Source organism: Pinus tabuliformis, chromosome 8 (genome assembly GCF_031772625.1).
Source record: "Pinus tabuliformis cultivar Carrire ecotype Pingquan chromosome 8, CPIR1, whole genome shotgun sequence".
In the NCBI taxonomy this organism is placed as follows: Eukaryota; Viridiplantae; Streptophyta; class Pinopsida; order Pinales; family Pinaceae; genus Pinus; species Pinus tabuliformis.
Genome location: NC_142294.1, coordinates 1,643,450,337 through 1,643,477,200, shown reverse-complemented (window position 1 = coordinate 1,643,477,200; position 26,864 = coordinate 1,643,450,337). Strand labels below are relative to the sequence as shown.

The following is a 26,864-nucleotide window of genomic DNA, read 5'->3' as shown; positions in this document are numbered from 1 at the left end:
TTTCCTTCTCAGAATGTTGGAATATTTGTGGAGAATTTCTCTGGAAATTCTCTTCCCAGTCTCTCTATTAAAACTCCATTGCTAGTGTCTCCCTCTACGACCTTGCTATCATTGCAATTCACTATCTTTGAGTGATCTCCAAAGCCCCATCGACTTGCTCATATAATTTCTCATTGAACGACCAACGACCATGATCTAATCTCAATCGATGGCTAATATTACCCTAACTGCATCAAGTGATTTTTCCAGAAGTCTCTAGAGAAAAATCGATTTACCTCAATTAATCTGATTTAATTTACCTATTTTTATATGTTGAAATTAGGAAGATAATTAATAATTGGCTAATTAATCTAATATAGGCATTTTCCTTGGAAACTTTTTCTGGGTCTTGGAGATAATTATCCTTGTGTGTTCTTTAGCCTCATAGACACCATAGAGAAAAGAACACTTGTCTGTTGCTACCAAAAACTAATAGTCTACCCCCAAATGATTTTTCAAAAATACCAATTGCCTCTAAAAAACAAATATGTCTACCTAAGACCATTAGTGGAATTTTGAGGTCTAAAATGGGTCTCCTAAAAAAATGTACAACCAAAATAAACTTTATAACAACCAAAAGGATTCAAGATGATAATGTCAACCATGGGGGATGATTCACCATTTTTTGAGTTAAAAAGTAAAAAGATTAAAAATTAATAAAATAAGAAAACTGTTTTTTCAACTTATTTCCTTAAGGCTTTACTCAAATTTCGATCGGGAGTACTGGTTGGATGCAAAATTAAATTCCTCATCCAAAGAGTACCAATTTCGCATACTTTCGATGGACCCTACTACACGAAAAATGAGAAATACATGAAAAAATGTTATTGTTTCATGTATTTCTTATTTTTCGTGTAGCAGGGTCCATCGAAAGTATGCAACATGGGTACTCCTTAGATGAGGAATCAAATTCTGCATCCAACGAGTGTTTCCGCTCGAAATTTGGGTAAACCCACAAGGAGATAAGTTGAAAGAATGGTTTTTTTCCCCTCTAAAATTTGATGATGTAATCTAATCTTATTTTATTATTTGCACTATTATTTCGTAATTTCCTTGGGAGATCCATTTTAGACCTCAAAAGTTCCCCTAATGCTTGATTATAACAATTTACATCAGTTAACATGATATCTATTTAAAGTTGGTTTGTATCAAGAAGAAACCTTGGATGGAATATGTTATTCCTCAGAAGCTGAGCTAGAGCTGACATTAATGAGAACATGGTGGTCCTTGGGTGCTTCCTTTGGTTGCAGTTGATATGTAGTTGCTTCTTCCTATACCTATTTCTTTTCCATGGTTGTCTTGGCCTCTCCATTTGTGTCCTCACTATTGATTTGTAGCCCCCTGTGTAGGGCTCGAGACTTGGTGGGAGCATGGGTGAAAATACATTTGAATCCTCATTACTGTGGCAAATTGCATTGATCAAACTCTTATATCACATATATGTTTGGTAAATTTGGAAAGAATTCCATTCTTATTGGTTTTTTTAATCTTGACTATCATGGAAAAAAATATCTTCATATGTTAGTATAGTTCGTATTTTTGCTTCTAGAGAAGGTTAGGTCTAGAAGCCAAAGAAAGATTTTCTCTTCCACTTGTTCATTGGGTGTCCTCCCAATCTTTTCTTTCGTTTTATACTCTCAACTCCCTTTTTTTAATCTTAGAGGAAAACTCATCATATCTCTTTAGTGCTTCCATCACAGAGGCTTTTACCTTGATAATTGGACTTTAGGCTTTATGCGAATTCCCCTTGCATTTTTGTGGGCACCCTTTGTGTGTGCCACGGATAAGAGTCCCCTTCTTTGTTATTCTACGACTAGCCACATGTCGTTGTTTCCTTGCATTGTAGATGAGCCATTGATTTGTAGGAAAGTCTATTAGATAACCATTTTGTGCAAGCCAAAGAAACAACTCTTCCAACAGACTATGGCTTGAACCATTGTGATATCTTCTTCTGCGAATACAATAAAGCTTTCTTAATTCCTAAGACCAACTACTTTTATAAGCTTTCAATATCTCAACACTACACTTTATAATGACCTCCACATCTCTTTCTCACGTTGAGGTAGAGCTTTGTCCTAGTAATAGATGGTAAGTCTTATGGTGAGTGATGGAAACTTGAGGCTTGATGGATACTCGAGGTTCCTCCAAGCCCTTATTCTAGACTCTGTGACATACCCCATCTCTCTCTCTCTATATATATATAGATGTGGAATAATAAAATAGGTTCAAGTCTTGAAAAACTATTGCATGCATGATATCCTTTTAAAAAACAAGAAGATATACTACTCTTCATTTCAAGTTGATCGGTAGATTGACATTTGTGAATTGTTATTAATAAATAGTGAGAAGGTAGGATATATAGTTATTTTTTGATGAACAATTTTGAGTATGTAGCACCTTATGACATTTTATGTTTGCTAATTAAAACGACGAGTGGTAGAAAACTTTCTAAATGATTCTTATTCTCTTGGGGCTTGCTAACTTTTAAGAATGGTCAAAGTTAGAAAGAATGAGAGATGCTTACCATTTATTTATTGGGTCATTTTATTTTGGTGGACACAATCCTCAAATTTTGTTCCTTAGAGAGGAAATGCTCCTAGAAGGTAATTGAAAATTTGATGGGTTGGTATCTAGTAGAATCACTAAAAGATGATTGAAGGAAGTGAAGGCCTTATGTATCATTGCATAAAGCAAGTTGAATGACATTGTTTGCATGCAATTATTAGGCAACAAGGATGAGACTGGAGAGAATGGAAATAAAGAATTATGTCCATAAGAAAGTTGAGTGATGCCTATATTAAAAAGACTCCATAAATCATCTTAGTTTAGATGAAACGATGTGCAGATATAAAACATTCCATTTAGTAGCCTTACAGTAAATATTTCAAAAGCTAGCACGGGAAAGCTAAAGTGCAAGTTAAATTCTTTATCCAATTTCTTGTTTTAATAGTATTTAGTGAATTTTTATTGGTTGAAAGGATTATTTTAGTCATTGGCATAGCCCCAAAAATTAGAAATAAAAGCTCTTCATTTGAGTTCAAATAGTTCTAAAATATTTCAAAACCTCAATGGGATTGCTAATGTTTAAATTAAAGGTGTTTTCTTTGATAAATTAGTTATATATACAAAAGATGATAAAACATTGTTTTTCCTAAAGTAACTAGTGAACACCATTGGATCCAAAGTAACACTTTAGATCGATCTCATACACTTATAAAATTTGCATGTTTCATAGTGATAAATAGGATTTAAATCTCAAGGCTCAAGACTCATCTTATATTATCAACGGAGAGAATATGCATCCTAAATAAGCACACTAAAGGAATTGGAGCATGAATAGGAGGGTGCTCAAAAGAACTTGGATTTTATCTTATACCATGTTTAATGACACGAGCATACGCTGAAGGAAACTACATTGCATATTGGAAATAAAAAAAAATCCACTTTAGACTCTAGACTCGCTCAAACTCTATCTCCTAATTGACAAAGCAAATGTGAGTAGTTGTGTTTATAATTTTTTTTGGAATGGTTGCCATGGTTGGAAAGTGCAGTAAAAAGAATGTCATTTTTGTTGGTGCATTGTGTGAGTTGGGGAATATAAGACTCACTGTATTTTCCCATAAATTCCTTTCAACATGAGGAGACATCAATTAGTGCTAACAGATTCAACCAAGGCTAAGAAAATGGCCAACAAAATACAAAGTGGAGTTACTAAGGCAACCCATGATGCTCTACCTAATATTCTTATTACATGGTGGAGCATTATGTGGCCACAATGCTTCCAATATATACATTAGATGTTTACAAAATGACTCGAGCTACTTAATCAATGTTTACTACATCTAATGGGTAATTGTCATGTGCGTTGAAGTACCAACTTAGATTTGGGTCGGGAGGATTTCGTAGATACTTTACAAGAACAACATTGATTGCCATTGGTGACATGGCGATGAAACATATAATGAGCGGAGAATCAATTGTGCTAGGTGACAATTCATAATCAAATGGCCTTGGAAGCTTGATTTGATATCACAATATTTCTCCTCATATGTTGATCTACTCTAGTGAACTAGAGTATATTCATCAAACTAGACACCAAATTTGAACCATAAATTAGAATATTGGCCTATCAGCATCTCCAGTTATAGATCGACAATGAAATGGTAGCTAGTCGGTGCAAATAAGCCATCTCTTAGACATAGCTTTTTTATGAACAAATGCTAGGGCACAAAGAACAATTGTATGTGACTATTACATAACATTCCATTGTCATCCATACAAATTTTCTATATTTGACCAATTGTAGAACTTGAACTTAATCTTCCAAATTCCAGATAGTACAAAAACAACAAAGATAAGATTAACAATAATCACAAATTTACAAAAACATTATCACTCAAAGTACAAATAGCTATTCACATAGTTAAACTTATTCAACTATTATTTCAAAATTAAATGAACCTTACCAAAAAAAAATTGGAACCTTGAAATTTAATAGTAAATGTAGTTGATTGCAGCTTTTCTAACAACAAACCAAATTTATAAATTACATTATAATTTAGTAATTAGTTAATGATGAAGAGATTTATTGTTAATTTTTATACCATTTAGTAAAAACTTGATAAAAAATTCTAATTAAATATTTATAAATTTAAATGATACCTTTTCTAATAATTAAATATATAAAATCTCATATACATATATATATATATATACACATGAAATTTTGGCGTTGAAGTGTGTCATAAAATTGCTTTAATTTGGCTAAGACTTCATCTTCCATTGAACAAGTTAACAGTTCAAAACCTAGAAACATATAAGTATGATATGGTTTTCCTTGAATAAAAATGATTAGTCAACCTACTTTTATACACAGTAACCAATAATGATCGGCCCAATACTCATTTCACTGATTTTATTTTTATTTTTTAAATCTTAAAAAGACCAATAATATTTTTCCTCTATGTAAATATTCTTAAGGGACATTTACAAAATATTGTTTTAAACGGAGTCCGTTTATCCAGCTCAGGGAATGGAGAAATGGCATTCCGATTTAAAAAATACAAAATATTTATCTATATCATGCAGAATTTCGTTTAAAAATGGATACTTTACACCAAATTATTATATTTTGATTTTAAGATGGCTCTGAATCTGTAAAACTGGATTGCACAGTTGGAAGAGGAAATATATTTTCTTATTCATACTCAGCCTATAAGTCAGTGTAAACTGGAACTAGGAAACTATTTGATCTCGATAACTACACACCACACAGTGATTCAACTCATCTTCCTACTTTCAAAATGTTGGAGCTGTCATCACCCCAGTCCATTCTGGGCCGACCTGCAAATATTTACTTTCAATACCAATGTACCCTGAACTTGAAATAGAAGCGTTGTCCTAGTGCAGTTTGATAGCCTGTTTGAGCTCCGCCACCACCTCAGTCACGCCGGGCCTAGAAGATGGTTCAGCATGAACACATCTAATCGCCACTTTTGCAGCGCGAGTGATGGATTCCTTCCAACTTATTGTCTATGATTTCTGCACCCCAAAATACAAAATACTGTAATGTCAGTTCTGCTGTTGCATTCTCGTGTCTATCGTAGATTCAGGGAATATCTCTTACTCTGACCGGTCAGGAGCTAGGGAATATTTTGAAACCTGCAATCCACATATATTCAGTGTTGTTACATATTTAGAATTTTGGATCAGAGTGATTACCCAGCGAATTCTATGGGTTTTCGCCCACATTATTTCTAATAAAACCACACCAAAACTATACACGTCCCTTTTCTGCGTCAAAATTTGTGTGTTGAAATAGCTGTGAAAGCATAACAAAACAAGCTAGGAAAACCAAAATGAAATTGCTATGAGGTAATTAATTGCATTCCAATATTGAAAAGAAAGTGCATATACTCTGGATCCAGGTATCCTGCCGTTCCCTTCACAGTAGTTGTGATATGAGAATCCTCCCCATCTATTGTCATTCTTGACGGACCAAAATCACCCAATTTTCCATTCATATTGCTGTCTAAAAGGATGTGGACGGTCTTGACATCCCTGTGAATTATCCTTGGTCTGCAACCCTGATGCAGGTATTCCAGTCCTTGAAAACTCTGGAGCTCATTGCTTGGAGAACGGTCAAAGCACTTTAACTGCTATATCCTTTCCTTCAGATAATTTACCAAAGAATACTGATCCAAACCCCCCTCCTCCAATCTTCTCAGTAAAGTCTTCTGTGGCTACCTTCAGCTCATCTAGAGTGAGCGCAGGAGACTTTGATAGTTTTAGCAGCATTGTCATCAATTAGTCTGCAACCCAACCCATTCATTGTAATAAACACAGTGTCTGAAGAAGATAAAATTTATAAATGATAAGAACATCATTCACAGGATAGGCATTATATAACAGACAGTCCTTATCTATGCTCTAAATCAATGGGTGAGAATCCTTGGTAATTAAGGATGGATGGAAGTCCTGGGTAATTAATAAAAAATATGTAGTAATTTGTGTACAGATTATCTCTATAATACCTGTATCTCCAATGTTCCTCACATTTTCTGTCAATATGTCAACATTGTTGGAGATAATTACTCCCGGTTACCCTTAGTCAGTATACAGTTTCACGAAGTTTATATACAATTTAAATTTAGGATGGGTTGGTTATGCTAAAGTTCTAATTTAGCAAATAAATATATGGTAAGCTTAATATATCTATTTCTTAGTGGTTTTTAGTCTATTTAATTATATAACTTCCACTGAGATTAATATATCTATTTCTTAGTGGTTTTGAGTCTATTTAATTATATAACTTCCAATAATTAAGTGAATGCAATTTACTAAACAGTATCATATCAAAATTATTGTGTGATTTCCTTCTCTATCCATCTATCAAATATATTTCAAAAATTCATTGTATTTAGTGAGCTTCGTCCGCTAGATGTTTTGGTTTGTTTTCGTACCACTGCTTCTCGCGGCCACACCCACTTCCCTTCTGAATTTCTTGCGATACACGACAATTCCTGTTAGGTTCCTATACCAATAGGTTTTATTTTTCATGATTGACTTTGGAAGTGCCAAATATGTTCATCTTTTCATGCTGCAAAGGTTCCATATTTTCTAAAGAGTTAGAGAGAATTAAAAAATGTAAAGAGGGTATGCCCTAAAAGAATAATCAAAGGGAAAAAAGAGTAAATTGGTCAGAAAACATGATAGAAATGAACCCCAAACCAAAAGACCAGGAAAGTGGCCAGTCAAAATGCCACTCCTATCTGCTTTTGCAAGTTCACAATGTGAAAATACTGCTGATTATCACACTGGATGGATGGCCCAACTGTTCAATCTGGACCATGCCATGTTTAAATTTGCTGTTGTAGAATAGAGAAAGAATATCTGTCCAAACAGTTTAAGCTTGGCAGATGAGTAGATAGGTAGAGAAATTAAGGAGCCCAACTGCTTAATCTGGGCCCTTGGAAGAGATAAGGGTAGGCTTAGATAGGAGGGCAGTCAAAAGAAAAGAGGAACTTTAGGGTTTGCTAGTTCAAGTGCACCCAATCCAAAGGAAGAAAATGTTAGGTGTATTAGGCTGGGTAGAGAGTTTGAGGTTGCATAAGCAAGGTTATGATCATTTATTGTCTTGTCAAAGAAGACTCATATCATCAGTGACATAAGCACTAAGGTAGTTGTTGGACTGAAAAACAATGGAAGCATGACTAATTCCCCTCCATTTCCCCATAAATCTTTGACTAACATCCCCTCAAGGACCTTGGGATCTGCCCAATAGTCCTATTTCACTTCATTCTATGAGAAATTCTAAGTTAAACTCTCGGTTTACTTAGTGGAAGAAGCCACATTTCTTGTGTAAAAAGTTTTATTTCTCCTAAACACCCTAAAGCCTAGGTGATTCAATGTCATGCACCTAGCGCTTTTCCCTTCACATTCATATTAATATTCTAACTTTAATATATAAATCCCCTTTATATCTCCCCTTCCCTATTATGTATAAAAATCTGCAAAAGCCCAAAAATATTGTAAATACCCCACCCCCGGCCTAATATGGCTATAAACTCTTTCTCGGGAGTCATTGGTCCACCTGGGACCAATAACAACCCGCCACTTGTCGCCCTGGGATTCGCTAACCTCCGGTTCAGCGAATAACCATAGTCGCTGCGCATAAACATCAGGATTTGATTAATGTTTGATTAATCACATAACCGCATTCCATATAACCCATAACCCAAAGTTTAAACCCCGCCAAACAATATTTAATTGCTTAAAAATGGCAGCGGGTCCCGTACATTAACATGCCGCCAGCTCGCAGTTCCGTCAACCGTCGGATCGGGCCCTCCCCATCCGACGGCTCTCATTGATATCGGAGCCGCCCCGACGTACGAGAGTTAGTGCTCGATAGAACGGTGGTTTTCCTGTCGTACAAAGGACGCGTGCCCTCTTTTGATTGCATCGGGCCCGCTCTGACGGAAACCGCCCCCATACCAAAAGCGGTCCGATGGAAACCGGTTACCGCCTTCTGTCCCCGCTGCCCACGTCATACACCATGTCAGCACCTGTGTCAGCCCCCATGTCACTGTTCCGTCCGACGTGTCTGCCTCATCATCCATCCATGTCAACACCTACGTCAGCTGCCATGTCACTCTCTGTACCCGCTACGCGACAAAAACCACGTCATGGTGACGTCAGCATAAAAAGCGCCAAAAAGTCCAAAAAGCTCAAATTTGTTCAAAAGTCACGAAAGTGATGGTTTTTCGTTTATTTTTATTCGTTTGTCTGCGGAAACTTTGCATGCGATTCACGACGATTTGATCACCATAGCTCCAATCCACCAGCCAGAGGAGTTCAACATGCAAACGCAACCTCCTTAGCTCCACCTGCAATTGCATTTCGTGCCAAACTCTCGGGAAACAGGAATTTATCCGTCAGTCCCCCATAAACCCTGTTTTTCCTACGTGATTTCTCTATTAAAAATCACCTAAAGAGTTGAATTTAACTAAAATACATTGTTGCCCCAAACCTTTGTGCTCCAACTTACTGTTTGACCGTGTTTTTCGGGCAAAACTTGCTAATTCTATAGCCCTCTGATAAACTATCCATTAAAACCTGAAATCGAGCTCGCCCCTGCCTGCAAAGCCACCAAAAGCACCTGCAGAAGCCGCCCCTTATCTATTGTCTTTCTAGTTTCCTCATCGAAAGACTCCGCAGACTCTGTTGTCCCGGAGAGTGTCACTCACTAAGACCATTTTTATACAGAATTCAAATTGTAGCAATTTTGCTAAAAGCCTACTGCCAGCACCTTGTTTCCTGTTGACATACCAACTCAAAATCTAGTTGTAAACACTGTGGATCATGGATGCTCCGGTGGCCTTAAATATTCCCCCCTTGAAACGCACCACATAAGAACTTGGAGTGGCTGCCCCTTGCTGACAGGGATTACCAAATGAAGGAAACAGTGGAACTGAGCAACAAATATCACATTGAAACTTTTTGTGAGATAAGGAAAAGATACAAAAGCAATGCTGATGTCCTGGGTATCTGGGAGTCCAACATGCCAATCTATTATCTCCCACAAGTAAATGTATTCCCTGACCTTATCCATCAATGTTGTGAAAATTATGAGCCCACTCAAAGAGCAGTTTTGGCTCCATTTGGCACTGTCTTGTTCCACATCACCCCTCAAGCCATAAACGAGATGCTAAACTTTGAGCCAACTAAGCCTCTGGCTCCTCTCTCCATGAAACTTCTGCTTGAACAAGGTGCTAAACTGTCCAGCTCAGAGATCACAAGAATTGCCCAGTTATTCATGCAACCAAATTTTCAACCCCGGCAACCTCTTTCTTATCTACATGTTTGGTTCAATGAAACAAGGAGACTGCTGGTAGACATGATATCCTGCATCTTAGAATTCAATACCAGTGAGTTTGTTGATGAGACAATGTTGGTGATGTTGTCCATGTTTGCTCCAGGACAGCCCCCTGCTGTCCAGTATGATTATGCCACTTTAATAGCTGACAAGATTCATGAGCAACTCATGAACCTGGAGAGAGAAAGAGTGTTCAAATACACCTCCTACATATATCATTTACTGCTGTACTATCAACCTGATAGTTTCCCAGTTTTCCTCAAAAAATTAGATGCTAAGGGGAAGCGAAGGTCTGTAATATTTTGGTCATCAGTCTGCCACCATGTTTATTACTCTCCATATACCTACTGCGAGTTTATTGACCTATTTATATATCCAGCTTCTTCTTTACTGGTGAGCACTCCTCTTCCTAGACTCACTGATGAGATGCAAAAGATTCTACAGCTTTCCAAAAGCTACAACATTGGTGACTGGTATTTTTACCAAGACCACACAGTAATCAGGATTTATGGCTGCGAATTAGCCCCTACAGACTGCCAAAATATGTCCCTATGAGACTCTTTTCCTTGGAATACTTCCGACAATTTAGTAATTCAGATATGATTCATTTCTATGGCACTAGGAAAAAGGCACAGCTCAAGATAAGACATTAATTGGGCCCATTTATTTTCAATAAGAAAGAGGAAGCCTGGGAAGAGGCAGACAAGATTTTGAAAATTTTTCTGTTGCTAAAACCAAGCTTTTATTGGGCGCCATATGACCCCAATCACTTCATAAGCTTTAGAAGAGTCAAACACAAGCTTGCAGGATATGTACACTACAATATCCCTCAAATTGAACAATATGCTAATCAACAAGAATGGGTAGAGGGCACACTTGTGGAAGAACTTACTGAAGAAGAAATAACAGAAAGAGCAATCAAGAATCTTGAAAAATCAGTTGACTTGGAATCTTTTGAACAGGTGTTTTTCACAGCTCCTCGGCACCTTGGAGAAGGCAAATCATCTGCCACGGCTTCCCAACAGCCTGTCCAAGAAAGTGCTCCACTAGCAGGGACATCTAAAGGTAAGGAGGTGCAGGATTTAGAACAACAAGTGCACAATTTGGAACAGCAAGAAACAATGGCAGACCGGCCGGCTTCTACAGATGAACAAAGTCAAGGGCTAGACCCTTCTACTCAAGCAAAGGCAACTGAAATCCCAGTGTTACAGACTCCTCTTAATGAGGAAAGGGCTAAGAAAAGAGATAGACAGGAAGAGACCCCTCCAGGGACATCCACAGAGCAACAAGGAGAAAAAAGACAGAGATTAAATCATTTTTCAGAGGAAGAAATACCAGAAGGACCAACTGAATAACAAGTTCCCCCAAGCATGGAGACATCAGCCAGCTCCTTCCAACCTGAGAAAGAAAGACAACAAGGGGTGGAGGTTACATCCACCAGGCAACAGAGCAGACAGGACTCTGATATTAAGAAGGCATTTACAGATATTAAAGCTAGAAACAAGCCAGTGAGGTACCAACTCTATAACCAACTGCTAAGGATGGCTCCCACTAATCAGCAAAGGCTAATGGCAGCCTATGACATCCAAGAAGGGAAAATGACTCTCAGTCATTTCAGACCTACAACTCAGCAACCACAATCAGCTGCCGACTATATCAGAACCAATCTGGAAGTTCTCGCTAGGGATATCCATCCGATGGACCAGATTGAATTACACAAGCAGACCGATGAAATGGTGTATTCGACCTTGGAAGACAAAACATTGTTGGCCCATAGATTGCAAAACTCTCTGCACAATACTTCTGCCCAACTAGAATTGGAGAAAGCTTCATCATAGGCCAAGGACAATAGAATCAAGTCCTTGGAGGAGATTATTATAGAGTTGGGATATGATCCCACTGATCCCAAGGGCGTGGAAGCTTTGATAAAGAAGAAAGAGGAAGACATAGCAACCCTCAAAAGACAACTCAAGCTGCCAGGTACACTACATCCTCAAACCACAGAGGTAGCACAACAAAAAGAAGAGCAGGATGTGGTAACTTTTCTTATGAGCTTACATAAAAGGTTGATAGAAACAGAGAGTGCCTTGGAGGCATCATTACAAGGAAGATAGGGAGAGTTGGCCTCTCAGCCAATTCAAACAACTCACATTCTTACAGCTGCTCCTCCTACGGCCACCACAATAGTCCCTCCCACTGCTCCAGCATCAGAAGCAGGTACCTCAAGTTCAGCACCAGTTTCGACAACTACTATAGCACCTGCAGAGCAAGAGACCAGCCTGAGTATGGACAATACGATGAAAGAAATAAAGGCACTGGAACTGCAAATGGCAGAATTGAGAGAGGCCAAAACAAAGCTGGCTAAAATTGAGGAAAAATATGACAAGTCAAAGCAGGATGTAGCTGAGAAGACAAGGGAAGTGAAAGCCCTGGAAAAGAGGATAAAGGAGCTGGAAAAAGAGCTTACACTTGATAGGACCCTAGCTGAGGTCAAGAAAATTTTGTGGGCCAAGATCGGCCAATCAATTACTGACCAGTGGCAATCAATTGAGACCATACATGAGCAAATGGACTTGATAGGTTTGGCTCAGTTTGAAAATCAAAAGGCTAGAGCATCTTTGGGAAACGTGCCTGAGCAAGCCAACAGAATGATTCAATTCCTAAATACTCATACCAAAGAGCAACTGGCAGCAATAGGTATCAGGAACAGGACTGATACCATCTTACTAGTAAAAAGGGTGCTGACCCTAAGGAGTTTTGTGCAAACTCTAGAAAGAAAATGCTAAGAAATGCAGGCAGAGGTGAATAAATTCAGAATAAAGTTTGCAGCGTTACAGAGTAGGGGGCTACCAAGTTTAGTAACTAGTGCTGGAAGACTGCTATCACATGAGCATTATGCCAACAGGGTGAACAACTATGCCTCCAATCAAATCACAGTGTCTTCAAGCACATTAGAAGAAACAGGGCCTCCATCTGGACAGAGTCTCTATGAGAAACTAGAAAACTTGTTTTGCATTGAGCATGAGATAAACCATCTCTTTGAAGTCCAGCCAAACTTTTATAGATACACTGAAGCTGGTGAAACAATGATAAAGATACAAAGACATCAGCTGCCTACAGAGGATTGGTGGAAAGGAATGATGGAGACATTGCTCAGGTAATTTTGTTTATTAATTCTTTTTTGATCAGATACAGGTCAGCACATACAGATAGCACAATCCACCTGTCAAAGGGAAGAAAAGGCAGTGCAAGGCAGAAGTGGAATAGTCACTACAACTCATTAAATGCAAAGGAAACTGAGCACTGATAGTAAAGGACAAGACAACGACAAATAACATAGCAGCATCAGGACAGGAAACGCAGAATGAATGCGCAGCAAGCAGCCGACTCACACAGCCCAGAAAAGTCAAAATATCTCTGACTAATTGGACAGCTAGCACATTCATATTTATTATAGCATTTATTCCCTCATTTACTACTTCTTAAGAGTTGGTAAAGAAAGTTATGAGTTCAAAGACTTATCTTCATGATATTTTGTATCTCCCTTTTGTATAAATACCTCCCCATAATATGTATTTGGGGTTGGTGATTTTCTCTCTAAGCTGCGCTGTAAATTCTGAAACTCTCTAATACAAATGGCTGTTGAAGTTCATGGTTTCTGAGCTGTCTGAATGTGCAAATGGTGTTCTGGGACCTGCTACTGAATTCCTGAGTCATTCGATGGAACAATAAGTTATTCTAAACTTCGTTTTATGTTTTCTATGTTTACAAATTTCACATATGTTTCATAATCTTGATAACAGGAAGAAAGAATAGCCCAGGATTTGTTTAATTACACCATGTGCTCAATTTTTGTTATTACTTTTGTTTTCCTCAGAATTAGTTATAGATATGAATTCTTAACTGCTCATGTTTGTAGTAATTCCTTCATTCTGAATATTGTTTAGGAATTCTTAATTGCTCCTGAATAACATTCATACACTTTCCCTCTGCCAGCATAATGAAAGATTCTTGATTGCCTTTCATTCCTTGAGTTCATTCCATCATTTCCAGATTTGAAAATTGTTCTAGAACTGCCTATCTCGCTCTGGAGCATTACCACTTACCCCAAGAAGCATTTTCAGCTGTACACCATCCTTGACTCCATGGCCCAATGGAACAGACTGTCTTAGACTTTCTCCTCAGCTCTGCTTAAAATCACCCTCCAACAAACTTAAACAAAACTTGTGCATCATAACTAGCCTAAAACACACCAAAACAAAGCTAAATTACAAAGAGAGAGCCCTCTCTGGTTGCAGGTAGGCTAGGACCTGCAGCTAAAAGATTGGTTAGTGGTTACCTCGGCCGTATTCCCTTCAGGAGGCAGGGAACAACCTGAGTGATAACATCATTGGCGACTCCACTGGGGACCTGAATGTTTGTTTACAACTGCTGTCTGTTTTCTAAAGCTACAGATGGAGCCTGAAGTTAGCCAGGTAGCCTTTGAAACTGTCTTTGCTCTGCATTGATAGGAGTAGATAAAAGTTGCTTCAGTCAATCTCCAGTATAGTTTTAGGCTATAAACAGTTGTTCCAAAGATTTGATCAGTCTCCCTGTTTCAACATATTCAAAGGAAACACTCAAAGCCTCCTATGTTTCAAAAGAACTTTATGTAAAATATTGTCAAAAACTGTAATCTTAAAACATTCCTAGAAAATACCAAAAAACAGATTTAGAAGCTGGCTCCAAAGAAGAAAACTCGGTACACCAGGTCAAACCCTGACCCAGATCCTCCAGCTATTTTTGAAAATCCCAATTTAATTGCTAAGACCCTTAGGAAACAAGAAGAACAAGAAAATTCTGCTGATTCAGACCTTGAAACAGTTCAACAGAACTATATCCCGACTCCTGCTAAAGCCTCAGTCCGTCTTCACACAACTGCTGCTTCTCCTAGTTCTTCATCCACCTCCCAAAGCACCTTCTCCACACCTCCATCCACTGCACATATTTCAACTCCTGTCCCTGCTGTTCCAGCCGTCCCATTTCTTCCTGTTGCTCCATTTATCCCTGTAAATATGGCAAATAGATATGCTCCTTTACAGTTACCTGGAAATCCTGGGGCTATGCCTCAAGATTATCAAAGTAAGATCACTTATTTTGATGGTACTGGTACATATACAGCCCAACAACATACAAAGAAAATGCAAGACTATTTTGAGAACTATGAAATTGATGATGATGATGTAAGAATGAAGATTTTCGTCCAAAGTCTAACTGGTGATGTTAGGACTTGGTTTAGAGCACTTGCTGCAAACTCTATAGCCAATCCTGATGCCCTTTATCAGTCATTTTTGAATAGGTGGGAAAAGAAGAAGGATCCATTGCATATCCTATCAGAGTATGACAGTATAAAAAGAGGCCCACAAGAAACTGTCCTAGATTATTGTGCTAGATTCAACAGTGTATACAACGCTATCCCTCAAAACCTTAGACCTCCACCTGACTTAGCCTTAATCAAATTCCCTGATGGATTTGATTCTGACATGGCATATCAACTGAGGGAAAGAGCCCCTCCAACCTTAGCAGACATGCAGAATATAGCTGTTAGTGTAGAGGCAAATCTCATTGCTAAAAGAAATCGGGCAAGAGCTGAAAGAAGAACAACTTTCAAGGAAGAACCTTCAGCATTTGAACAAAAGCTTGATGCAATCATTAAAGGTATGGACAGACTTGGAGATAGAGTAGAGACCATCGAAAGGAAATCATCTTGGGAAGGGCAGCCAAGTAACACAACAAGGAACCCAAATTTTAGAAAAAACCAAAATCCAAATGTTGGAAGGGTTGGCCCTGACCAGAACATCAGACCTCCATTTCAAGAGAACTATGTCAAAGCCTCAACATCTAGTGAACCAACAGAGGACCCTCACATCAACTTAATGGGTTTAGACAGTGAACAGCAAGTCTTTCTAACACAAGAAGATCAAGAGGCCCATAATTTCAACCAATTTCAAACCAAATCAGGAGAGTCATTTGACTTTAGAGAAGGTTATGATGCAGCAGTCTATGAGGTACATAAACAATACAAGTTGAGAAGTAGAACCATAGATGTGCCTGAACCCACCAAGCTGAAAGATACTAAACAGCCAAAGAAAGCAAAAGATAAAGCTGTCCTGACAGAACTCCCTGCCAAAACAGACCTAAATCCAAAGGAAGTCTCTGTTGAGGACATATCAGATGAACAACCCTAAAAAAACCAGCCATACACACCCTCTCCTCCAAAAGAAAATGTAATCGGCCCTCCTGAAAACAATTTCAAAACAGTTTTAATTCGGAACAACACTCATGATGAAGAGAAGGTCACCGAAAGTTCAGCTGAAAAGGAAAAGTTTGCTGGCTACAATACAAAAATTCAGATAGAAAAACCTTTTAACTTAGAAACAGAAATTGGTAAGCTGAAAATAGCTATTCCTCTCTCTGAATTGGCCAAACATGAAATATACAGACAACAAATCAATAGGTCACTGCAAATATCAGAGAATAGGGATGTGGTCAATGTTCTAGATGATCAACCAGAGTTAATTTTCGGTCCTGAAGTCAATGGTAAAACATTAGATGGAGGAGTTCCTCCATTCTATGTGAGCTTAAACATTCATGACAAGGTGCTCCACAATGCTATGTTTGATTCGGGAGCTTCCCACAATCTAATGCCTAAATCTGTGATGGAGAGACTGGACCTAGACATCACAAGACCCTACAAATATTTGTTCTCATTTGATTCCATCCAGGTCAGGTGCCTTGGCCTAATCAAAGACCTTTGTGTATCTTTAGTTCAATATCCAGCGAAAACAATCTTGATGGATGTGGTGGTAGCTGATATTCCACCTAAGTATGGTATGCTTTTATCTCGATCTTGTGGTGCAAAACTCCAAGGATCTTTGCAACTAGACATGTCCTATGCCACCATTTCAGTCTTTGGACAGCCAAAGAGATTATACCATGAAACATTAATGAAATATGTGGTTAGCAGTCAAGAAAAACCCCAAAACTTCCCCATCTATTCTATGCATTCCGATATGGATTCATTCATTTTATATAATGTTGGGATATCTCCCAAAACTGATGTCAAACTCTTGATAACAGCAAAACCAGAGAGCATCAATGAACAATCTAGTACCCAAGATCAAAAAATTGTTGATGTGGTTAATGCAACAAAGGAAAATGATATATCAAATGACATACAAGATCCAAATCTTCCCATTGAACAAACTTCTAAAACTCTTAAGACAAGTCATAACCAAGAGATCTTATGGTACTTAGAGTTTGATGGCTCGGTAAACAAATTAGGAGCAGGGGCAGGGGTCTGGATACACAACAGGAAAAATGACCATGTTGAAGGTCATGCATATAGGCTAAATTTCATATGCACAAACAATATGGCCGAGTATGAAGCCCTGCTGTTGGGACTCAAACTCATCAGAGGTCTTGGGGCAACTAAGGTTTCAATACTAGGGGATTCAGATCTGATCATACAGCAGATGAAGGGAAATTTTGTCACAAACGATCTTAGGTTGAGAGCTTACAGAGGGGCAGCCATTGAAATACTTAACACTTTCTCAGAATCTCAACTCACCAAAATTCCAAGAAAGCACAATTTACATGCACATAGCTTGGCAACCTTTGCTAGCACTTGCAAGCTTCCTTTTGAGCCCAATCAACACTTTACTGCTGAAATCAAACATAGGCTTGCAGTCCCAGATAATGTCAAAAATTGGCAAGTCTTTGAGAATGATACACAGATAAATAACTTCTTCACTTTGAAGGAGGAATTCTCCAGCATAAACATTGATACAAGCACCAGGGATGAGCAACAACAAATAGAAAAAATTGAACAAAACATATCTGCTGAAACAGCAAATCTGATTTTACACCCAACTGCTTTTGATGACAAGAATTTGCAAGAACTGAAGCAAACCGACCTTGATGAAATAGTTGAGGCAGAAGCTGAAGTAATTGAACTAAAAGACAATTTTCTGCCCACAGGCTTGACCCCTTTGGAGGATTTATTCGATTCAAATGATATTTCAAGGAAGCCAAAGATGCAACCACTGAATGCTGAAATTGAGGACTGCAATATTGGAACCACAGAAAATCCCAAAATGATAAAACTGTCAAAATCATTGCCTGCTGATCAGAAGTTGAAATATATTGACTTGTTTAAGGAGTTCCAAGATGTGTTTGCTTGGAGTTATGAGGACCTCAAATCTTATGATATTTCAGTCATCCAACATACTATACCCTTGAAAGAGAATCAAAAACCTTTCAAACAAAAGCTTAGAAGAGTGAATCCTGTCCTCCTTCCTCTGATTGAAAAAGAAGTTAAACGAATGTATGAAGCTAGAATCATTACGCCTATCAGGTTCTCAGAATGGATTTCAAATCTAGTGCCTACTAGGAAAAAAACGGGAGAGATAAGGCTGTGTGTTGACCTAAGAAATTTGAATAAAGTCTCTCTCAAAGACCATTACCCTTTACCAAAAATGGATCATATCTTACAAAGGGTGGTGGGAGCCTCTAGGATCTCATTATTAGATGGATTCTCAGGATTCAATCAAATTTTAGTCCACCCGGATGATCAAGACAAAACTGCCTTTACAACACCTTGGGGAACCTTCAAATATGTCAAAATGCCTTTTGGACTCAAAAATGCAGGTGCCACTTTTCAAAGAGCAATGGACATAGCCTTTGCCAAAGAGATCCATGATTTCTTAGTCATATACCTTGATGATCTCACGGCTTTTTCAAAATCAGACCAAGAACATTTAGAACATTTAAGGCAAGTGTTCCTAATTTGCAGAAAATATGGGATATCATTGAATCCAAAGAAATCATTGTTTGGCCTAGAAGAAGGCAAAATCCTAGGTCACATAATTTCAAAAGATGGCATTAGGATTGACCCGGACAAAATTCAAGCTATCCTTCAAGTCCCTCAACCAAGAAACATCAAAGAACTGCAAGCCTTTTTAGGTAAGATCAATTTCCTAAGGAGATTCATTCCCAATTTGGCCGAGTTAATAAGACCGTTCAATAATATGCTCAATAAAGATTCTAAAGTCAAATGGACCATGGAAGCTAAACAAGCTTTTGAGGACATCAAGACAGCCTTAACAAAAACGCCAGTCCTCACCAGCCCCAAGTTTGATAGAGATTTCATTATTTTTTCCTTTGCATCTGAGTATACTATTGCTGTTGTCTTACTGCAAAATGATGACCAAGGGTGTGAGAAGCCCATTGCTTTCTTCAGCAAAGCCCTTAGAGATGCCCCCTTAAAATATCCGATCATGGAAAAGCAGGCTTATGCCCTTATAAAGGCCATCAAGGATTTCAGAGTTTATATCTTGTACTCACATGTGGTAGCCTATGTTCCAAATGCTGTGGTTAAAGACATCTTAACTCAAGAAGGAATTGAAGGTAAAAGGGGAAAATGGATAGCCAATATTTTAGAGTATGACATTGAAATCAAGCCTACAAAATTGATCAAAGGACAAGCATTAGCCAAACTGATGACTGAAACTAATTTTCAAGCCCTTGACATCAATGAACTGGACAATGAACAGGAGATGGCGACTCCACATATAAATCAAGCCTTTTTACAATCCCCTTGGTATGCTGATATATGTTTTGTATTGTCAAACCTGCAAGCTCCTCCAGGGTTGCCCAGGACTAAAAAGAGATTCTTGAAAATGAAGGCATCAAAGTTTTGTATCATAGACAATGTTTTGTTTGGAAAAATCATGAAGGTATTTTGCTTAATTGCCTAACATTGGATGAAACTGACAAAGTACTCAAGGAATTTCATGCAGGAGACTGTGGAGGACACTTATACTGGAAATCAACAGCTGATAAAATCCTAAGGGCTAGATTTTATTGGCCTTCCCTGTTTGCTGATGTGAAAAAAATTGTAATGTCTTGCCATAAATGCCAGATCTTTGAAGGCAAGAGAAAGTTGTTACCTTTACCCCTCAAACCTATTTCAACTGAAAGACCATTTCAACAATGGGGTTTAGACTTCATTGGTGAAATTCACCCCTCCTCTTCTGGCCAACATAGGTGGATTTTGACTGCCACAGACTATTTTACCAAATGGATAGAAGCCATCCCTTGTAGGCAAGCCAATGACTCAATTATTATGCAATTTTTAGAAACCAACATCTTGTCCAGATTTGGCTGTCCAGAGAAAATTATTACAGACAATGTTGCTGCTTTCAAATCCAAAAGGATGATCAACTTTTGCCATAAATACCACATTACCCTGGGCCATTCCACAACCTATTATCCTCAAGGTAATGGCTTAGCTAAGTCCTCCAACAAAAGCCTCATCAACTTCATCAAAAAGGTCTTGGAAAAGAACAAAAAGAATTGGCATAAGAAGCTTGTAAATGCGCTATGGGCAGACAGATTGACCACCAAAAGATCCATTAGTACAAGTCCATATGAATTGGTTTATGGAATGGAGGCAAGATTCCCTTCATCTTTGGGAATCCCTATGATCAAGTTGCTGCAAGAAATGCAAGCAGAGCCTAATGATATTCAAAGGAGGATCAATAAAACTATTCACTTGCAGCAAACAAGAGAGGAAGTATATCAGAGAGCCCAAGTTTTACAAGAAAAGATGAAAAAGATATTTGACAAAAGAACAAAAGCTGAAGATTTTTTCATAGGAAACAAAGTGCTGAGATGGGATTCTAGGAGGGAAGATAAAGGGAAACATGGGAAATTTGATTTTCTTTGGAAAGGACCATATGTTATTCATGCTGTACAAGGTAACAACACCTATTTTTTGAAGAGTTTGGATGGCACAGATACTGAGGAAGGCCCGGTCAATGGGCGAATGCTCAAGCACTATTTTGATTCCCTTTGATCAGCATAACATGACTGTATATTGTACATAAATATTTGTATTTCCAGCAGTTTTTATTTACAGCAATTAAATAAGGAACAACATGCAGCAGATTTTGAGGAATAGATCAAGGAATTGCACCAAGCATTGGTGTGTATTTTGAATTTGCCACAAGGAATAAAAAAGGAAGACTTGGAAAGTACAAAGATGATGACAAATACTCAGAAAAACCAACAAAGACAGAGCTGTAATTTTGCACAGATCGGCTCATAAGGACTACATACAAGCTGCCAAGGTTTAGATCATTGGTTCCCAAGAAAAGGAAATTTTGAAATTACAACAGCAAGAGTTGAAAAATAAGGCAATCTGACCTGCTGTTCTTGGCCTTTCACAAGGAAAGGCCATCCCCAAGTGGAGCCACTGTTAGGTTCCTATACCAATAGGTTTCATTTTTCATGATTGACTTTGGAAGTGCCAAATATGTTCATCTTTTCATGTTGCAAAGGTTCCATATTTTGTAAAGAGTTAGAGAGAATTAAAAAAAGTAAAGAGGGTATGCCCTAAAAGAATAATCAAAGGGAAAAAAGAGTAAATTGGTCAGAAAAAATGATAGAAATGAACCCCAAACCAAAAGACCAGGAAAGTGGCCAGTCAAAATGCCACTCCTATCTGCTTTTGCAAGTTCACAATGTGCAAATACTACTGATTATCACACTGGATGGATGGCCCAACAATTCAATCTGGACCATGCCATGTTTAAATTTGCTGTTGTAGAATAGAGAAAGAATATCTATCCAAACAATTTAAGCTTGGCAGATGAGTAGATAGGTAGAGAAATTAAGGAGCCCAACTGCTTAATCTGGGCCCTTGGAAGAGATAAGGGTAGGCTTAGATAGGAGGGCAGTCAAAAGGAAAGAGGAACTTTAGGGTTTGCTAGTTCAAGTGCACCCAATCCAAAGGAAGAAAATGTTAGGTGTATTAGGCTGGGTAGGTAGTTTGAGGTTGCAGAAGCAAAGTTATGATCATTTATTGTCTTGTCAAAGAAGACTCATATCATCAGTGGCGTAAGCACTAAGGCAGTGGTTGGACTGAAAAGCAATGGAAGCATGACTAATTCCCCTCCATTTCCCCATAAATCTTTGACTAACATCCCCTCAAGGACCTTGGGATCTGCCCAATAGTCCTATTTCACTTCATTCTATGAGAAATTCTAAGTTAAACTCTCGGTTTATTTAGTGGAAGAAGCCACAGTTCTTGTGTAAAAAGTTTTATTTCTCCTAAACACCCTAAAGTCTAGGTGATTCAATGTCATGCACCTAGCTCTTTTCCCTTCACATTCATATTAATATTCTAACTTTAATATATAAATCCCCTTTATATCTCCCCTCCCCTATTATGTATAAAAATCTACAAAAAACCCAAAAATATTGTAAATACCCCACCCCCGGCCTAATATGGCTATAAACTCTTTCTCGGGAGTAATTGGTCCGCCTGGGACCAATAACAACCCGCCACTTGTCTCCCTGGGATTCGCTAACATCCGGTTCAACGAATAACCATAGTCCATGCGCATAAACATCAAGATTTGATTAATGTTTGATTAATAACATAACCGCATTCCATATAACCAATAACCCAAAGTTTAAACCCCGCCAAACAATATTTAATTGCTAAAAAATGGTAGCGGGTCCCGTACATTAACATGCCGCCAGGTCGCAGTTCTGCCAACCGTCGGATCAGGCCCTCCCCATCCGACGGCTCTCGTTGATGTCGGAGCCACCCCGATGTACGAGAGTTAGCGCCCGATAGAACGATGGTTTTCCCGTCGTACAAAGGACGCGTGCCCTCTTTTGATTGCATCGGGCCCGCTCTAACGGAAACTGCCCCCTACCAAAAGCGGTCCAATGGAAACCGGTTACCGCCTTCTGTCCCCGCTGCCCACGTCATACACCACGTCGGCACCTGCGTCAGCCCCCATGTCACTGTTCCGTCCGACGTGTCTGCCTCATCATCCGTCCATGTCAATGCCTACGTCAGCTGCCATGTCACTCTCCGTACCCGCTACGCGATAGAAACCACGTCATGATGACGCCAGCATAAAAAGCGCCAAAAAGCTCAAATTTGTTCAAAAGTCACGAAAGTGATGGTTTTTCGTTTATTTTTATTTGTTTGTCTGCGGAAACTTTGCATGTGATTCACGACGATTTGATCACCATAGCTCCAATCCGCCACCCAGAGGAGTTCAACCTGCAAACCCAACCTCCTCAGCTCCACTTGCAACTGCATTTCGCGCAAAACTCTCGGGAAACAGGTATTTATCCGTCAGTCCCTCATAAACCCTGTTTTTCCTACGTGATTTCTCTGTTAAAAATCACCGAGAGAGTTGAATTTAACTAAAATACATTGTTGCCCCAACCCTCTGTGCTCCAACTTACTGTTTGACCGTGTTTTCCGGGCAAAACTTGCTAATTCTATAACCCTCTGATAAACTATCCATTAAAACCTGAAATCGAGCTCGCCCCCGCCTACAAAGCCACCAAAAGCACCTGCAGAAGCCGCCCCTTTTCTACTGTCTTTCTAGTTTCCTCATTGAAAGACTCCGCAGACTCTGTTGTCCCTGAAAGTGTCACTCACTAAGACCATTTTTATACAGAATTCAAATTGTAGCAATTTTGCTAAAAGCCTACTGCCAGCACCTTGTTTCCCTTTGACATACCAACTCGAAATCTAGTTGTAAACACTGTGGATCATGGATGCTCCGGTGGCCTTAAATATTGTCCCCTTGAAACGCACGACATAAGAACTTGGAGTGGTTGCCCCTTGCTGACAGGGATTACCAAATGAAGGAAACAATGGAACTGAGCAACAAATATCACATTGAAACTTTTTGTGAGATAAGGAAAAGATATAGAAGAAATGCTGATGTCCTGGGTATCTGGGAGTCCAACATGCCAATCTATTATCTCCCACAAGTAAATGTATTCCCTGACCTTATCCATCAATGTTGTGAAAATTATGAGCCCACTCAAAGAGCAGTTTTGGCTCCATCTGGGACTGTCTTGTTCCACATCACCCCTCAAGCCATAAATGAGATGCTAAACTTTGAGCCAACTAAGCCTCTGGCTCCTCTCTCCATGAAACTTCTGCTTGACCAAGGTGCCAAACTGCCCAGCTCAGAGATCACAAGAATTGCCCAGCTGTTCATGCAACCAGATTTTCAGCCCCGACAACCTCCTCCTTATCTACATGTTTGGTTCAATGAAACAGGGAGACTGCTGGTAGACATGATATCCTGCATCTTAGGATTCAATACCAGTGAGTTTGTTGATGAGACAATCTTGGTGATGTTGTCCATGTTTGCTCCAGGACAGCCCCCTGCTGTCCAGTATGATTATGCCACCTTCATAGCTGACAAGATCCATGAGCAACTCATGAACCTGGAGAGAGAAAGAGTGTTCAAATACACCTCCTACATAAATCATTTACTATTGTACTATCAACCTGATAGTTTCTCAGTTTTCCTTAAAAAATTAGATGCTAAGGGGAAACGAAGGTCTATAATATTTTGGTCATCAGTTTGCCACCATGTTTATTACTCTCCATATACCTACTGCGAGTTTATTGACCTATTTATATATCCAGCTTCTTCTTTATTGGTGAGCACTCCTCTTCCTAGACTCACCGATGAGATGCAAAAGATTCTACAGCGTTCCAAAAGCTACAGCATTGGTGACTAGTATTTTTACCAAGACCACACAGTAATCAGGATTTATGGCTGCAAATTAGCCCCCTACAGACTGCCAAAATATGTCCCTATGAGACTCTTTGCCTTGGAATACTTTCGACAATTTGGTAATTCAGATATGATTCATTTCTATGGCACTAGGAAAAAGGCACAGCTCAAGATAAGACATCAATTGGGCCCATTTCTTTTCAATAAGAGAGAGGAAGCCTTGGAAGAGGCAGACAAGATTTTGAAAAAGTTTCTGTTGCTAAAACCAAGCTTTTATTGGGCGCCATATGACCCCAATCACTTCATAAGCTTTAGAAGAGTCAAACACAAGCTTGCAGGATATGTACACTGCAATATCCCTCAAATTGAACAATATGCTAATCAACAAGAATGGGTAGAGGGCACACTTGTGGAAGAACTTACTGAAGAAGAAATAACAGAAAGAGCAATCAAGAATCTTGAAAAATCAGTTGACTTGGAATCTTTTGAATAGGTGTTTCTCACAGCTCCTCAGCACCTTGGAGAAGGCAAATCATCTGCCACGGCTTCCCAACAGCCTGTCCAAGAAAGTGCTCCACTAGCAGGGACATCTAAAGGTAAGGAGGTGCAGGATTCAGAACAGCAAGTGCACAATTTTGAATAACAAGAAACAATGGCAGACCGGCCGGCTTATACAGATGAACAAAGTCAAGGGCTAGACCCTTCTACTCAAGCAAAGGCAACTGAAATCCTAGTGTTACAGACTCCTCTTAATGAGGAAAGGGCTAAGAAAAGAGATAGACAGGAAGAGACCCCTCCAGGGACATCCACAGAGCAGCAAGGAGAAAAACGACAGAGATTAAATCCTTTTTCAGAGGAAGAAATACTAGAAGGGCCAACTGAACAGCAAGTTCCCCCAAGCATGGAGACATCAGCCAGCTCCTTCCAGCCTGAGTAAGAAAGACAACAAGGGGTGGAGGTTACATCCACCAGGCAACAGAGCAGACAAGGCTTTGATATTAAGAAGGCATTTACAGATATTAAAGCTAGAAATGAGCCAGTGAGGTACCAGCTCTATAACCAACTGCTAAGGATGGCTCCCACTAATCAGCAAAGGCTAATGGCAGCCTATGACATCCAAGAAGGGAAAATGACTCTCAGTCATTTCAGACCTACAACTCAGCAACCACAATCAGCTGTCGACTATATCAGAACCAATCTGGAAGTTCTCGCCAGGGATATCCATTCGATGGACCAGATTGAAGTACACAAGCAGACCGGTGAAATGGTGTATTCCACCTTGGCAGACAAAATGTTGTTGGCCCATAGATTGCAAAACTCTCTGCACAATACTTTTGCCCAACTAGAATTGGAGAAAGTTTCATCACAGGCCAAGGACAATAGAATCAAGTCCTTGGAGGAGATTATTATAGAGTTGGGACATGATCCCACTGATCCCAAGGGCGTGCAAGCTTTGATAAAGAAGAAAGAGGAAGACATAGCAGCCCTCAAAAGACAACTCAAGCTGCCAGCTACACTACATCCTCAAACCACAGAGGTAGCACAACAAAAAGAAGAGCAGGATGTGGTAACTTTTCTTATGAGCTTACATACAAGGTTGATAGAAACAGAGAGTGCCTTGGAGGCATCATTACAGGGAAGACAGGGAGAGTTCGCCTCTTCGCCAATTCAAACAACTCACATTCTTACAGCTACTCCTACGGCCACCACAACAGTCCCTCCCACTGCTCCAGCATCAGAAGCAGGTACCTCAAGTTCAACACCAGTTTCGGCAACTACTACAGCACCTGTAGAGCAAGAGACCAGCCTGAGTATGGACAATATGATGAAAGAAATAAAGGCCCTGGAAGTGCAAATGGCAGAATTGAGAGAGGCCAAAGAAAAGCTGGCTAAAATTGAGGAAAAATATGACAAGTCAAAGCAGGATGTAGCTGAGAAGACAAGGGAAGTGAAAGCCCTGGAAAAGAGGATAAAGGAGCTGGAAAAAGAGCTTACACTTGATAGGACCCTAGCTGAGGTCATGAAAACTTTGTGGGCCAAGATCAGCCAATCAATTACTGACCAGTGGCAATCAATTGAGACCGTACATGAGCAAATGGACTTGATAGATTTGGCTCAGTTTGAAAATCAAAAGGCTAGAGCATCTTTGGGAAACATGCCTGAGCAAGCCAACAGAATGATTCAATTCCTAAATACTCATACCAAAGAGCAACTGGCAGCAATAGGTATCAGGAACAAGACTGATACCATCTTACTAGTAAAAAGGGTGCTGACCCTAAGGAATTTTGTGCAAACTCTAGAAAGAAAATGCCAAGAAATGCAGGCAGAGGTGAATGAATTCA

General features: G+C 39.2%; 1 pseudogene; it reads right to left on the bottom strand.

Annotated features, from left to right (window-relative positions):
* Positions 1–6,975: 6,975 nt before the first annotated feature.
* Positions 6,976–26,864, bottom strand: part of LOC149242462 (uncharacterized) — a 34,880-nt pseudogene continuing 14,991 nt past the window's right edge.